This window comes from Chamaea fasciata, unplaced genomic scaffold (genome assembly GCF_029207755.1).
Source record: "Chamaea fasciata isolate MVZ Bird 193981 ecotype frontalis unplaced genomic scaffold, bChaFas1.0.hap1 SCAF_9, whole genome shotgun sequence".
NCBI lineage: Eukaryota > Metazoa > Chordata > Aves > Passeriformes > Sylviidae > Chamaea > Chamaea fasciata.
The window spans coordinates 24,552,563-24,567,606 of record NW_027094094.1 but is presented as its reverse complement, the minus strand read 5'-3'; the positions used below and the strand labels follow the sequence as shown (position 1 = coordinate 24,567,606).

At 38.8% G+C, this 15,044-nt stretch overlaps 1 protein-coding gene across 1 annotated transcript in view; it reads right to left on the bottom strand.

The window, feature by feature from the left end:
- Window positions 1-15,044, bottom strand: part of RET (ret proto-oncogene) — a 252,913-nt gene that overhangs the window by 81,546 nt on the left and 156,323 nt on the right. Inside the window, exon 6 of the mRNA XM_066191532.1 lies at window positions 6,238-6,435. The gene's annotated coding sequence lies outside the window, so the exon portion shown is untranslated. The remainder of the gene's footprint in view (window positions 1-6,237; window positions 6,436-15,044) is intronic.

Sequence of the window (15,044 nt, the reverse complement as noted above, 5' to 3'; positions counted from 1 at the left end):
TGTCTTAGTGTTGCAACTCAAATCACCAAGGACAGTCTCATATTTATTTTTCTCATTTTCAGATAGAAGGAATGATAAATTTCTGGTTTAGGGAAATTTTGCCTACCTTTACACACTTGGATAGAAATAATAGAAACCCTTAGAAGTTCATTCTACTATTCCTTTGTGCCTTGACTTCCATGATCTTAAAGAGCAGGAATCAGAGCCCAGGGGAGAAAGACAAGAGAAACTTCAAGTATCTAAAGCAGCTAACCAAAAGTAGGTTACCATCGTATTTTTAATTTATGCGTATTACAAGATGAGCTGACAGTCATATATGTCTCCTATTATCAACGGCTAGGCACTTTCTCTTTTAAGTTATCATGGTCATTTCAGCTACTCAGAGTCTGTTTCCATCTGTTTGGGCTGTGGACCATCCTGTATTTTAGCTCAGAGAAATTTTTCTTCCTTGGAGTTTTTCTGAAGCAGCATATATGAAGGAACTGTTTCTTGTTTCTAACTACTGCGGCTCAGAGCAATTCAACACAGCTGGTTCAGTTTTCTTAGCACATAGAGGAGCATTTAACTAAAACTAAGAGCTCACTGGATACAAGCAAGGCCACACAAAGTGGTGTTTGATGCAGGGCAAGAGTTGTGAGGTAGGCTCACCACTCAGTAATTGGAAGAGAAAACTTGGAAATATTTGCCTTTGTCCCTTAGATTCTGAGAAACAAAATTCATGAGATACAACCTGAAATGGCCTTTTTTCCCATTACCCTTTCTAGACTGAAACACCAGTCAGTTAACACTGCAGAGAAAGGTTTGACTGATCCAGGTAAACAGAAATCAGGTAAATCAATGCTCTATCAACCTGCAATCATCAATTTTACAGCTCCAATATTTCTAAGTTAAACCAGACCTTTTCAGGCCTCCTGTATCACAGCTCATGTAAACTAGGCACAGCTGGTCTCTCCACCAATAAATCAACCATTGAAGGAGTAACAAAATATATACAACTAAGGCACAGACAGGACAAAAGATTGTGATTGAAAGAGAAACTGTGCGGTGAACCTAAGAAGTCAATTTAGAGAGTCTTGACATATTTCATCAACATGTACTGAGGAAGTGCTCCCGCGGGGAAGGTGGTTTTGTCTTGAGTTTTTTTATGCTGAATCTGCAGCAAATGCTTTGCATAAGGCATGTCTGAATGAAAGGGATGTCTGGTACATTAAAAAGCAGCAATTCCTCTAACTAACGAGGCATTAATGTAAGAAATTAGGTCCTAGAGTGGAGAGTTGTAGGGATGTGGATATACAAGATGTTGGTTTGTGCAGCCAGTGTGGTCCCCAGCCACACTGGCAGGCTGGGTCTCCTGAAGGTGCTCCCATGACTTGTGGGGGTATCACAGAAACAGCCTAAAGTGATAAGGGTTCCCTGTATGATACAGTTTGTCCCCCCTATGTAATAGTAACTACTTACATATTATTTTGTAGGGAATTTGTCTGTACTCTACTGACCACAATCCCGGCTCTGCTGGGATCTATTGTAGAGCTGCTGGATGCACTTTTTTCAGAGGCTGCTCTATGTCTACATGGAAAAGATGCTTAATGCCAAATCAAATTAAACAAAAAATTGCCTGTTTGAAACAAAGCATACATGGCTTTCTATGGCACCGGTCAGGAAACAAGAGAAAAGCAAAGGTTTAAAGTACCTGAGACTGGCTCAACAGTGTCTTCCAAGAAGCTAAGTGGGTGCTGCCTTTGGTGAGCCTTCTTTATTTTGCACGCCTAACACAGTAATTCTTAACAAGATTCCACAGATTAGAGGACATGAAATTAAGCAGTCTGCATTGAAGTACAATGTCAGACATTAAGCTGACGGTCCTCAATACCCACAGCCTAAGATGCTAGTGGGAAACAGTGTCAGAATAGTAAGACATTCACAAGAAAGGGCCATGGATTAAGTCCTTTGAACCTTGCTAACTATATTAAGGAAACACAGGTTGTCACCTGCTGACATCTTGTTCTGTAGAAGACTGGAAACAAGAATGCCTGCTCTGTCAGAACAGATTTCCACGTCACTGGGGACTTGAAGTTTAAATAGACAGAGAACGACAGGAGGCTCTAGCACAAACCAACTGGAACCACATTATCAGAGCGTGAAGTTAAGAGCAATAGCTTCTTCTAAGCTATTAAATAAAAAACCTCAAATCACAACCCAGAAGTAATCTTAAAGCACCTACTGCCTTCAACATCTTCCATTTTGGATGTCAAAGATTTAACTTTACCTAAGTGTCCCACAGATCCCAAATTTCTGGCTGTTAGCATCGGAGTCTTGCTCTAAAATATTAATCGAACTTTTTTTGCTGGATGTTTTCAGACAAAGTTAATTTGCTCTGTGCACTCATTGTGAATCTAATCCAGTCTTTTTAAATACATCCCGAAATGCCATTGTACCTGTGTGAGCAATATACCTATCCTCTTCAAACTCCCTGTGATTATCCATCAGAGAGAACTCCTGAAAATAGTTTTCCCTCCAGGAAATGCTTGAAATAAGACTGAAAAGAAGTTTTTATTGATTATTGCCATAAGAAAGCTGCAGTGACTTCATAAAGATGACTCAGAATTTAACTTAAGCAGAGTGACTTAATGTCACTACACAATCCTGCATGAGTCGGAATTCAAAATGTCTCCACTATGAGATCACACTAAAGATTTGTCCTCTGAACTTTTTTGTTTGTACTTCCAAACTTTCTCCCTGAACTTTGAGGTTCACGTTCTTCTTGTGCTTCTCTGTGTAATTTCTCTGTCTGCTAATGAGGCTTTTGCAACCAAGTGTTCAAGTGCTTCCCTGAATACTGTATAATACAGACACATAAAAGCACAAGGGCTCGCGTGAGGCACAGTGAAGGGACCTGAACTAAGGACATGCATCACTGTGTGGGAGCAGTGAATGCTCTTCAGCAGGACACCCTCAGGGCAGGACAAGCTCAGTCCTTGTCAATGTCCTGTCTAACAGCCACCTTTCCAGCACAAATGTTGAGTGAAATGTCAGCATTGACTTAAGATGTCTTACCTATATAGGCCTCGCCAGGATCTGCTTCCTGAGGAAATTAGGGTCCCGGACCCACATTATTTCTAGACTTTGGTACTGGGTGCTACAGATTGGCTCCAAGTCACAGAGCAGAGTGGCCCAAAGCCACTGTTTATAGAGCCCACACGAGTGGCCTTATTGCTCTGAGCTGGCAATGAACCTGGGAAAGTTGCTTTGCTGCCATCCATGACCCAGTACAGATCAGCAAACAGCTCACATATGGCTCAGCCTGCAATCTCCTTAGTCAGCAGCTAAAGCCAGTCCCAGGTGTCGGAGCTTGCAACATTCGGGACAGGACTCTTGACCGACTTTAAAGGCGAAGGCAACAGAGTAAATTTTTTTTCCCAAATAGAATGTCCCTCCCATTCAACATTTATTTCCCCTGCACAGTATAAAAATGCTGACTCCACAGCTAGTAGAAGAGGGTTTCATCAGCTGCACTGGGCTCCAGTTACTAAACCCAGTGATTCTGTCACCAGCCAGTTTTGCTGAGAGCCTGGCTGAGGCAGCTGCTCAGTGTCGCCAGTGTGTGAGTGGACATGCTCTGAAACACAGGATCTGGCAGTGACAGTTTTCCCTTTTGCACATCATCTGCTTCACTGCTTTTGCATAAGGGTGATATAAAGCTTAGCAAAGACTCGTAGCTGGAAATATTGCACATGTATTCGAATTACAGTAATGCTCTCCATTTGCAGAAAGCAATTCATTAGCTACTGGCTCAAGAACCTTTGGCTAATGATAGGCATTTAAACCATCAGGTACCAAAAACTAGAGCTATGATACCTTAGCAGGCATGGAGTATTTCTTAGTTGCATAGTTGCTGCAGCAAAAGCACTTCAACTACTTCCTACCTAGATGCCAGAAAAAAAGTTCACTACGAGTATTAGAAGAACATAGTTTGCTTTTGTTGCTCCATTGCAAAATAAGCTTAGGATTTATCTTTCTAATAGAAATACAGTGTTGTTCATGGAAATAACTAGTACCTGTTTCTCTTAGTGTTGCACGAACATTAACCACATGCTCTCCATTATCATTACTATTCATCTCCAAAGGGAGCCATTGAAAAACACATTTGCTGTTAGAGACCCCAAAGGTGGTCTGTGATACAAAGTGAGCTGCCCAGAGTCACTAGCTGGGAACAGAGCTCAGAATCCATACAAACAGACCAGGACCACAGTATTTGACAGGCAGGAAGAGACAAAGGGAAGTTTTACCTGTCTGCTGTTGGCAGAGAGTCCCGGGTGAGCTTAGCTGGGTACATTCCTCATTCCCTGCAGTGTACAGTCATCACTAAACACCAACTGCCTGACCTGGTTGAAAATCAGTTACCAGGCTGCTACATCTTAAGTCAGTTTGATGTTTTCTCATTAAATCTCTATCTGCTGAAAATCATAAATATGTCATTCACTCTGATCCTGCAGGTGTTAGTCAGACTTCTAGGCCTGCAGATGAATCCACAATGGTCTTTGGAGAACTTCGATTACATTACTGTGTTGGGGCTCTGGGTCACTAGTCTAATAACATTTTTTTCTCAAGACAGAAACAAGCAAGGAGGAACATTTTCTCAATCAAGGGAAACAGCCAACATGGTCAATGACAGACACTGGAACATAGTTGTTCAATGCTAGAACTTTATAAAGCCACTGAGGTGAAGAAAAATAAAACTAGAGCCTGGTCCATATGTCAGGAGAAATTGCTTTGCTTAGACTCTTATTCAAGGCTCACATTTTCCAGCCTAGCATTCCAAAGTCCTACAACCCAACATGTACTGTACAACTCAGTCCATTTCCCCAGAAGTCTTGGTGTAACAACTTACTCAATGTGTTCTTCCAGTGTTTCCAAACATTCTACAAACTCATTCCTGTGACCCATACAGCATATTTGCCGCTCCAGAGATACTACCATGAGCTATAACGACATACATGTGTGGATTAGGATCTCATGAGCCAAGCCAATGCCACCACTTGTTTACTGTGAGGGGATCTGTGAACCACAGCAAAGCTTGGCTCAGGCTTATGACAAGCAAATTCATATGCACATAACCACCCATGATAACAGTTTGCCTTTTCAAGAGTTCAAGTAGCATTTGGTCAGTGCTCTCAGGCACATGGTGTGACTCTTTAGGGATGGTCCTGTGCTGAGAGATGGATTTGATGATCCTTGTGGGTTCCTACCAATTCAGGATAGTCTCTGATTCTATGATTGTATATATATACAACTGTGTTGGAGTTTGTGGTGGTGAGTTTTTGTCCGTCAGTGTCAGGAGTTGAGGTGTTAAGAAAACTGTAAATAAACCTTAGATTTATTGTTTAGTAAATATAAAAGTATTTACAGATTATGCAATCAACATTACCACAAAGCATAGGAGAAGTGTTAAAATATTTATAATATTAAGCCAAATCCCTTTCATCATTGAAAAAGATGGACTTTTTACAAATGGCAGTAGACTTCAAAAAATGTGGGGACCCTCACAACTATTTCACAGAGCCTTCAAATATTTTTTATCAGACTAACACTGATCAGTAGTACCTTTAATATTTTTTTTTCCTGACAGATGCCAGTATTCCTTGGCTTCTGCACGCTTTTACTCCTCCACTCCCTCAGAAGTGATAAAAACCTTCTGCACTTTGATAATAAAGTATTTCGTTCAAATGAAAAATCACCTCATAATAAAGCAAGTGTAGGCCAGATCAGAAAAAAAAATCAATCAATCAGGGAGGATTTTTATTAGTCAATGATGTAACTAATTAAAACCATTGATTGATAAACATAACACAGCAACAAAGTTATCTTACTCTCCTAACCCAGCAGTGCCTGCTGCACATGCAGATAGTATGGGATGACCTGCTTACAGATAAGTCTGCAACTGCTGACCAATCTATTTTTACTTAGTGGTAGTATTTCCCCAGCTCAGCAGTTCTGACAGATCACAGCTTTGAGTCTGAGACATTTGTGAACCATCTCTTTGTTAGTCACAAATAGCAAAGTGCACATCGATAAATCACACCCTTTGTCTCTTTCTTTTCCCTCCCCCACACAGTTGATGCCTTTTCTTGTGAAACCAGCCCAGGCTGAACACTATTAACCTGGAAGAAATTCTAAAGAACAGATCCTATGTAATAGAAAATGACCTCAAATAATTAACATTTTTGAAGTGGTTTTTACCTGAATTTTGTCCAAGGTACATAAATCATCATTCAACTTTCCTCTTCCTGGCAGTGCACTTAAACATAGCCAGCCTTAAAATGATGACGTCACCATTCCGTGATCCTTCATTATAAGTAATTAAAGCAGTAATGTGGCTTCTCTCATGTACTAGTCATCAAGTAGACTCACTCATATGAGATCTTAGGCATAGTGCACCTGAGGTGAAACAAAAGAGCACAGGACTCAATGTTTTTGGTGAACTGCTGGTACCTTTGTGTGAATTTATTGCTGCTGAGAGAGCAGCGCATGTTAACATGCAGGGAGACTAAATTCTGCTATTAATCCATAAGACAGGCACTTCAGAGGTAATAATAGGTTTCCTAGTCACGTGCAGTATCAAGGCCATGGCAAGGAAGGAAGGAAGGAAGGACTTAGTTTAGTCTGTGCCTCTTCAGATTTTGGCCTTTCTCATAAACACGCTGGCAAAGCTATCAACATTAATGTCTGGATAATATGCTCAATGACAGGGACAGTACCCAACAGGAACTCTGTTAGACACTCAAACACCTTTCTGCAAAGACTAATGATGATGAAAACTTTCTTATGCTTTGGTCCAAATTCAGCAAGCTGAATCAGTTACCCAACAGCAGTTTTCCCATCTAACCATGTAGGCATTAGAGGGTTTTAAGCTGTTATTGCATGAATTCCAGTCTGTTATTTTAACTCATTACAAAGTTTCAGATTATGCACTGCTATTTTCTACATGGCAAACAGTAAAGCATTTGTCTTCCATGGGCAGTTACAACACAACATATCACATTATATGGTAATTCACATCCCACTTGGTGATGTCTTCTATGTCTTTTTCTTTAAAAGATTGTTCAAAATATGGTCCAGTTTAGGGGACTCCTTGCAAAGCCCCATTCCAGATTTAGTTGCTTCCATGTAAAAAGCAGTTAATAGCCTCCATTAAGATTGTTCTGTGTATCTCTTTTTTTCCTGTCCCATTGTGTATCCACTGTCTTGACATAATCAACACTATTTATGCTGCTAAATTTAGTTAGGAAACTATCATGCAAAGAACAAAACTTTTTTGCAAGTATACCAACCTACGTGATCATGCAATAAGCATGATAGATACACAACAAAAAAAGGCATTTAGGAAAGGGGAAGAGCATTTACAAAGAATTCTTAATCTATAGTTTTGCTTGTGACAAATTCTGGATTACAATTATGTATTTTTATTGCTGCCACAGTTTACTAGATTGAATGATGCTCACTATTCAAGCAGTCTTGGAGGACTGGCTACTCAGAACCTGATAACCTAGGATAACACCTTATTTTCTTTGGCTGTGGTGATTCCAACTACCTGCACACCCACCCCACACCTCTTTTGTCTTTCAAGGCAATTTTCTGCCTCCACCCATCCTGAATCCACACGATGGCACTACACCACACCTGTGTCAAAAAAACACCTAAAAACCAGAGCTTAGAACTGAGCATATAAAAGAGGAGAAGCCTTGCCAAAACAAGATGTCAGTTAAAATTAACCTTGCATTACTAAGGATAAATCATCTTTTTAACCTTATCTCCAGCTGGGCAATGCAAATAGAGGCAAATCTGGAAGCACAGGGAGGATCCAGAAGATGTGGTCATGGTCCTGCAGGTATGATCAACTTTGACAACATCTACAGAATGACAGAATGTAGGAAACCCTGTTCCATTTCATCTGGAAACAATGAAAAGAAAGGGGGGGGGGGGGGGAAGCAAAAACCATTTCATACAGTGAAAAGTGATGAAGTGCATACTGACTTTCTCATCAGTCTTTTTAGATAGGTGATGCATGATTCCTTCTACACCCATTCTTTCACAAAGGTTACACAGTCAATCCCCAGTTCCAGAGAAAGATCAGACATGACTGTCATTCCTAAAATTTGTCTTACCAGTTCTTGGAAAAAAAAAATATTACAGGGTCTGGCTAAGCTTTCTGTTCCAATGCTTCATCTCCTCCATATTAGAGAGTGGATGTTTTTCCTTATACCAAACGTAAATTTTCCTCGCTGCAATTTTATCCACCTTACTTTACCAGTTGTGTTCCCACCTATCTACAGTGTACAAAACATATTGTTTTCCTGTCTTTCAAATTATTTTCCAGTGATTAGGAGATATGTCATTATATTAACCTTATTTTACAGGTAAGCAAGCCCAAATAAAATTTACTACAGCATTTTAAAAATAGTGAGAGAAGTGTTATAAGAAGAGCAAGCAAACTGGCTTGTCAGCTGGTTTTCATATTATTTAAAAATAACCTTCACAAAAAAACCAACATAAACCTCCCCCAACCCCTCCTAGAACAGTATCATGGGAATTACACTAACTGGGAAGATAATTAGTTATATCTAATATAGAATTCAGGATACAATAGTGGGATCTTTTAAGACCCGTCACCATTCAAGTCTCATCATCCAGTATTCAGAAAAAATATATTTCCATGGATAACTGTATCTCACCGCTGCCTGCAAGAAAAGGGTGGCTGAAAGGCATTTTATATTTCTGACCAAATATATAAATGATTGACCTATTGATTTATAAAAAAATCATCATATTTTCTCTCCCATCATTATCATCTCTCAATTAATCCTATACCAAATGTTGCTTAATTAGTTAATTCTTCTATTTATTTAGTCTGTTTACCAAGAAAAAATTTTCATTAAAAAATGAGTACTGCAGGCCTAAAGTGTGATCATCTCTTTAAGATTAATGTCTAATGTATACTCAGTTGTGTTATGAAACTTATAGATATTATTTCTAAAATATACATTTTAATTAGAATTCTAATCCATTTACTCTCTGTGTGAAGAACATTAATAAAAAAAGGGTTTATATTTCTCTGTTTGAATGAACACTCAGTTACAATTCTGGTTTATTTGTTCAGACCGCTGACATTTTCATGGTCTTTTATTAAAGACCTGATTAACCTGAAGAAAGAGCACGATGTTTGTACAGAGCTTATGTTCTCTAAGCCCACTTCACACCCACATATTGCCTTCTGTTAGGGGAGCACTGGTAATGTCAGCATCCCCTATCACATGACAGCACCTTCAGAGAGCTGACCCCTCTGTCAATGCAATGGGATTTATAAAGCCAGGAACCAGAATATGAGTAACTCCAGAGTGTTCACCTGAGCCTTTGGCCAGCAGCAGTGCTGCTCCTGCACCCTGGGAGTGGAGAAAATACCTGGCCATGCTGCTCTGCTAACACCTTTACTCACATTGCTGTCCACTGGCATCCTCTTCCTATAACAATCAACTTCCTTACAGTAGGTTTACTACTTCTAGACAAAAGAATTGGCTTAAAATAACTGAGGCCCTCTGCATGTGACTCTCACATATGCTGAGGATATTATTCTTCACAAGCTGATCACTCTTTCCCTGGTTTAAGAGTCTTGGAAAGTTAAAGCACTGATTGCATGGACATGGGGAAAATGAATACAACTAAGAAAATTTACCTATGTGCATTTTAAAGTAAGCCATCTGAAGGTCTTGCATCAAACAATTTTAAAATCCCAGTGATATCTAAGATATTTAATGAAACCAGATTCTTTATGGCCTCAGTATGTTTCCCTGTTATATGTTACTTGGGTTATGATGTTTATAAACAATCAACAGATCAGAAATGCCACTTTTACGTATCAAACAGTTAGAGATTCTAAATTTGAAGGGAATGCACTAACATCACACAGTATCATGAGGTCCACACTAGAGATGTAAAATAGGAAACAGGTTATAAAATGCAAGATATAACCCTAGCAAAGTCATTATCAACTAATTTAAGATATGATGTTGTGACACTAAGGGAAATAAAAGTAATTATGAGAGGATGTGACAGGTAGGAAGGTTCCAAAGTTATGTAATTACTGAGTCCAAGAAAATTGCAAACCTGAACTGATCAAGCTTTTGCTGAACAATGAAGTTTTAATTTATTGGTCAGTTTTGCACAGGCTGAACCACTAAAAATATCTCACAATTTTAAAAAGTTCTCACGGTCAGGAGTTTAATTTTTCTGGACTGGCTGCATACTGTCTGCTTTTCCTATGTGTATGATGGTTATATTATTTTCCAACTTCCTATATTTTCTGAAAGAATAAAGCAGACTACATTCTCAACACCAAAGAAAAATTTGCAGATGCAAAAATTACATACCTAGGTTTATGTGCCTCTGTGCATCTTCTCTCAGTGCTTCCATGTGCACACACAAGATTTAATATTCAGTAACTCAGCCAGGTATACAATGAAGCCATGGACTTGCATACCTTGGTGCAAGACTTTCGTGTGTTAGGAATCTCTGCTGAATGCAATAAAATCTCTATGAAAATCTCTCTTACGCAATGGGCGTATAAACAAGAAATTCTGCTTGTATATCCATGCCTACCCTTTCAGGTACACTGCAAATTCATGCTCCACTAAACTGGCTCTGACTCAGATAAATTGACATTATGCCTCTCCTCTTGCCAGAGAGCTGTAGGTTCCACTTTAGGGCCTGCCAAATCTGTGCAGCAAAGGCTCCATGTGACACAAATATATGACTTGGAGGGTAATATTTTCATGCATTTTCTGTCTCTTCATTTCCTCTTTCACCTCCTTGCCTTGTACTTCCTCTGTGTCCATGAGTGCTTCAGCTCAGCCTGCTTCCTGAGTGTTAGCAGTCCCAGGAGCCTGGAGACAGCATTTTCCTACCAGCAAGGTACATATTGACTATCTGAACCTCCAGAGTGCTCTAAGTGTGAAGATCATACACACAGAAAATATCAGTGTATAAGGAGAAGGTTTGTGTTTCAGGATCAGCAGGATAGCAACCTGCAATACCATGCAACTGTTTACAGACCAGCAAATGTTGGCGTTGATTTGTGTTATAAGAGTTTTCAACTTACAGTGAATACGTACACCTACCACATCTCAAAAGCTGGTGCCTAGATCTTCAAGAGTACACAACACAAAAAAAAAAAAAGTTAGTGAAAATTACATACCATTTTTTTAAAGTTTTAACCTAGAAAATGCTAAATGTAAGATAAATCAGATATTAAACCAGAGCTAAATTTGATCTTAGCCAAAGGGGCATTTGCCTGTGTTCCGTTTTGAGCAACATCGATATCAGATTGGCACTCATAGCCCAAACAATGACCTTTTTAAAATTCATTTTTAACATTTGGTTTTATATAAGCAGGAGAAAACTTCGGCCCAGATGCTGCCTTTAAAGGAGTGCATTTGTACTACAGAAGGGAAGAAGATGGGAGGAAGCACCTCACAAGACCATAGCAGTTATTCCAAAGAAAACAGAGCATCTATGTTTTTCAAAAGGTACAAAAGCCTCTCTAGGATATCAAAAACAAGTTCTGTTCACAGAGAATTAACCTGAGAGAAACAGCTGGATGAAAACTAGGACATCATGGTATGTTGCATAAATGTGGAATTTGGGATAAAAATGTAGTTTATAATAGAGTTATTTACTGAAAATGTTTCTATTTTTATTATAGAAAGAACATGTGTTCCTAGTCCTGGCTGGCAACTGAAAAGTATAGAAACAGCAGAGTAGCTATCACTGATGTCTAGAAAAGGGCAGAATATTTTGTGACATGTTGAAAATGCTTTCCTTGCCCAGCTGGTTTTAAATGATCCCAGCTACAAAGTCTTCTGGATTTTAATCATTCCAGCAAAGGAGAGAGGGTTGGAAGAGCTTAATACCTGACTCTTAATCTGGTTGCTCTCTGTTCTAAGGATGCAGGGAAATGTCTGTTTCAATCTAATAACTTTTTCATTTTGGAATTCTGCCTCTCAGAGCAACAGGATAACAGCATTGTCACACAATGAAATTTTAAGCAAGGCAATAGCAGATCTTGGAGGGTGAATATTAAAGCTACCATCTTCTCTGTTCAGCCAGAGCTGCAGTCAAATGCGTGAGTTCTGCTGACAGTGCCTTCATGCTGGCTCTAAGTGACAGCAAGCAAAATAACGGAAGAAATATCTGTAGGCTTGTCATGTACTAATATCCCTTTGATAATGTAGACTGTTAATCCTAACCCAGGTAAAGAGAAGAAAAGAAATTGGGTTCTTATCTTAAAGAGTCCACATTGGCCAGATGAACACTTCAAGGTCATTCAGTATCGCTATAAACAAAACAAATGTATCGGCTCTATTATGTGGCTAAAATCCCATCTGACTGACAACGTTTTCACCAAACATAACCAATTTATTTTTGTTTAAAGCTTTAATTAAGTATTATAGATTGGAGTGAAGTAATTAATAACTTTAAAATACACTGACCCACAGAGAGCAAATACCTCAGTCAGGTGAAGCCCAGGGAAAGGAAATGCATGAACTAAAATAAAACAATTTTTTCCTCTCAGTCTCTCCTAGTAAATCAAAGAAAGGAATTTTTATATTAATTGGCAATGAGTCTATGTCTAGTCTGACTGCTGACACAGTTAGTCATAATAATAAAAAACATGTCTGTGGGATGTGAAAATGCAGTTTGAATGTTAATAATGTCTTTATTTTCTGTTCTGATTGATTGGTTTGAATAAAATTGAGGCAGCAATGTCCCTGCCCCAATTTCTTATCTTGGGAAAATCACAAAAATCAAGTAAGATGAGTTAGTAATGCATAAAAGTGACTGCCTGTATGGGGAGTTCCATTTCAGAGATGGTTCTCAAAAAACCATAATGATGATTAGGTGGGAAATCATTGCAGAATTAGTTTCAAATACTGAATATCTTTCCATCCCTCACTGCTTACACTTACTACAGGTAGAATTTGCTTAGCAAACTCAGTATGAAAAACACTACTTAGAACAATGAGGATGGTAAAATTAAAATTACTTGCCCTATGTCCTACAAAATTTAAGTACTCAGACCACATTTTAAAAGAATATCATTACTCTTTTCCCAAAACCTCCAGAGAATAAGTACGAAGTTAAATGTCTCCAAAATCTGACCCAGCTTGCTGATACATACACCAGCCAATGCTGGTGTATTAGGTTTGCATTTCATCGTAACACTTTGGCATCACATCTTTTAAATATGTTTAGTGTATTTAAATGTCCATTTTACAAACTCCTGAGGAGATATTACACTATTTAAAACATTATTTTTAATCTTCTGACATTGGAACCCTGAATTTCAATGCTTTTGTCACGTTAATTGTGAATGACTGCTCCTCATGAAGTTCAGGGAATTAAACTTACGCTTATACTTGTGTTAAAGATCTCATTGGTCATTTTGTTTCGTATTAATACAGAATAAAAAGAGCTTAACATCATCTATAACTCATTAATAATTCCAGTTACGTTACCTGAGTCACTGTTCACAGATAACAAATATCTTCAAACACTGAAGCTCAAGAGGCAAAATAAATCAGTGGCTACTTGCTGTTTATTCTCTTCTATATGAAGTAGTTCTTCAAAACATAACTGCATCTGAGAGAGATGTACCCAGTAGGTTTGGAAAGAGGAACTGTAAACTTTGGAAATTTCATTTCCTAGTCAAAAGGGAAGTAGATGCCCCAGAATGACAACATTCATACCTTAAAACTATGAAAATCAATCACTTTTCTCTTTCTTGGGATTAAATATTACTGCATATACAAACTTTAGAGAAAAATCTGGAAGAAAAATTCTTTAGAAGTGGAGACACGAAAAGATGGCACGCAGCAATATGCAGACAAAGCCCTATTTCCCATATAGGAGAAGAGGAATAAAGAGGGAAGCAATCCTTATTGTGAAAGATATAAAAGCTCACAGTTTATTTACATTTTCCTTTGCTGAAGTCAGTCCTGGAAACCAGATTCACATATTTTACCCACCTCCTCTCTTGGGGCTGAGCATCAACAGTACACTGCTGTGAATGTTGAATTATGACCTACTGCAGAAACACTACTTTTGGCATCACAGCTTCATAAACTGCAAATTGATATCCATGAAGTAGAGCTTTTCCAAATGTGTCCAGAGGAGATTTTGAATTAAGCAAAAATGATATCAGAAATGATCCCTGGATTTCCCTTGGAAATATACACCCTGTTTTCTGAGTGGTTCATGTTAGTAAGCACTAAAGATGCATCAGAGAACAGTCTTTTCACTTATTTGAATGAAGAACAGGGCTTCAATCACACAGCAGTTACTTTTCAGTAAGACAGACTGTTTTGGGAACAAGCTTGCGGCCCTCACTGCCGAGCAGCTCCTGCACAATTCCTCTACTTCAGCAACTGAGTAATGATTTAGTTCCAATGTCCTCCCTGAGATGAATGGATGACTGGCCTCTCTGCCAGTTCTTCAAATCAACATCACATAACATTACTCTCAGAAGGACAGAAAAGAAACAAATCACTGTAGTCACAGAGGGCAGAGATGTGACAAATAAAAAATCCCCATCAGAGTGGAGAATGTTGAAAGTCACATTTAGATTTACACCTCCCACTGCAGGAGAGAAAAGTGCAGGAAACAATCAAAGTGGTAGCAGTGTCTTGGTTCATTGTCATTGAAAAGACCAGCAAAATGCACAGAGGTGGATTTTCAAGCAGATGTACCACAGCATTGCTGCAGTTTTGTGGCTTTCCCACTGGCTAAGAAGTTTTCCTTGGAGCTGAATGATTCAGCTTCAGGGAAAAATATACAGTTATCTTTAACTTGTGCCATTAACAAGGACCAGTGAGGCAAATATAAGCACCAAAACTCAGGCAGCTAGCTGATAAAACTATTTTGAAGCAAGAGAAGTTAGACATTTTCCATGATAGCAGGGACACCATGAGCAAAAATATTCATACAACTTTACTAGA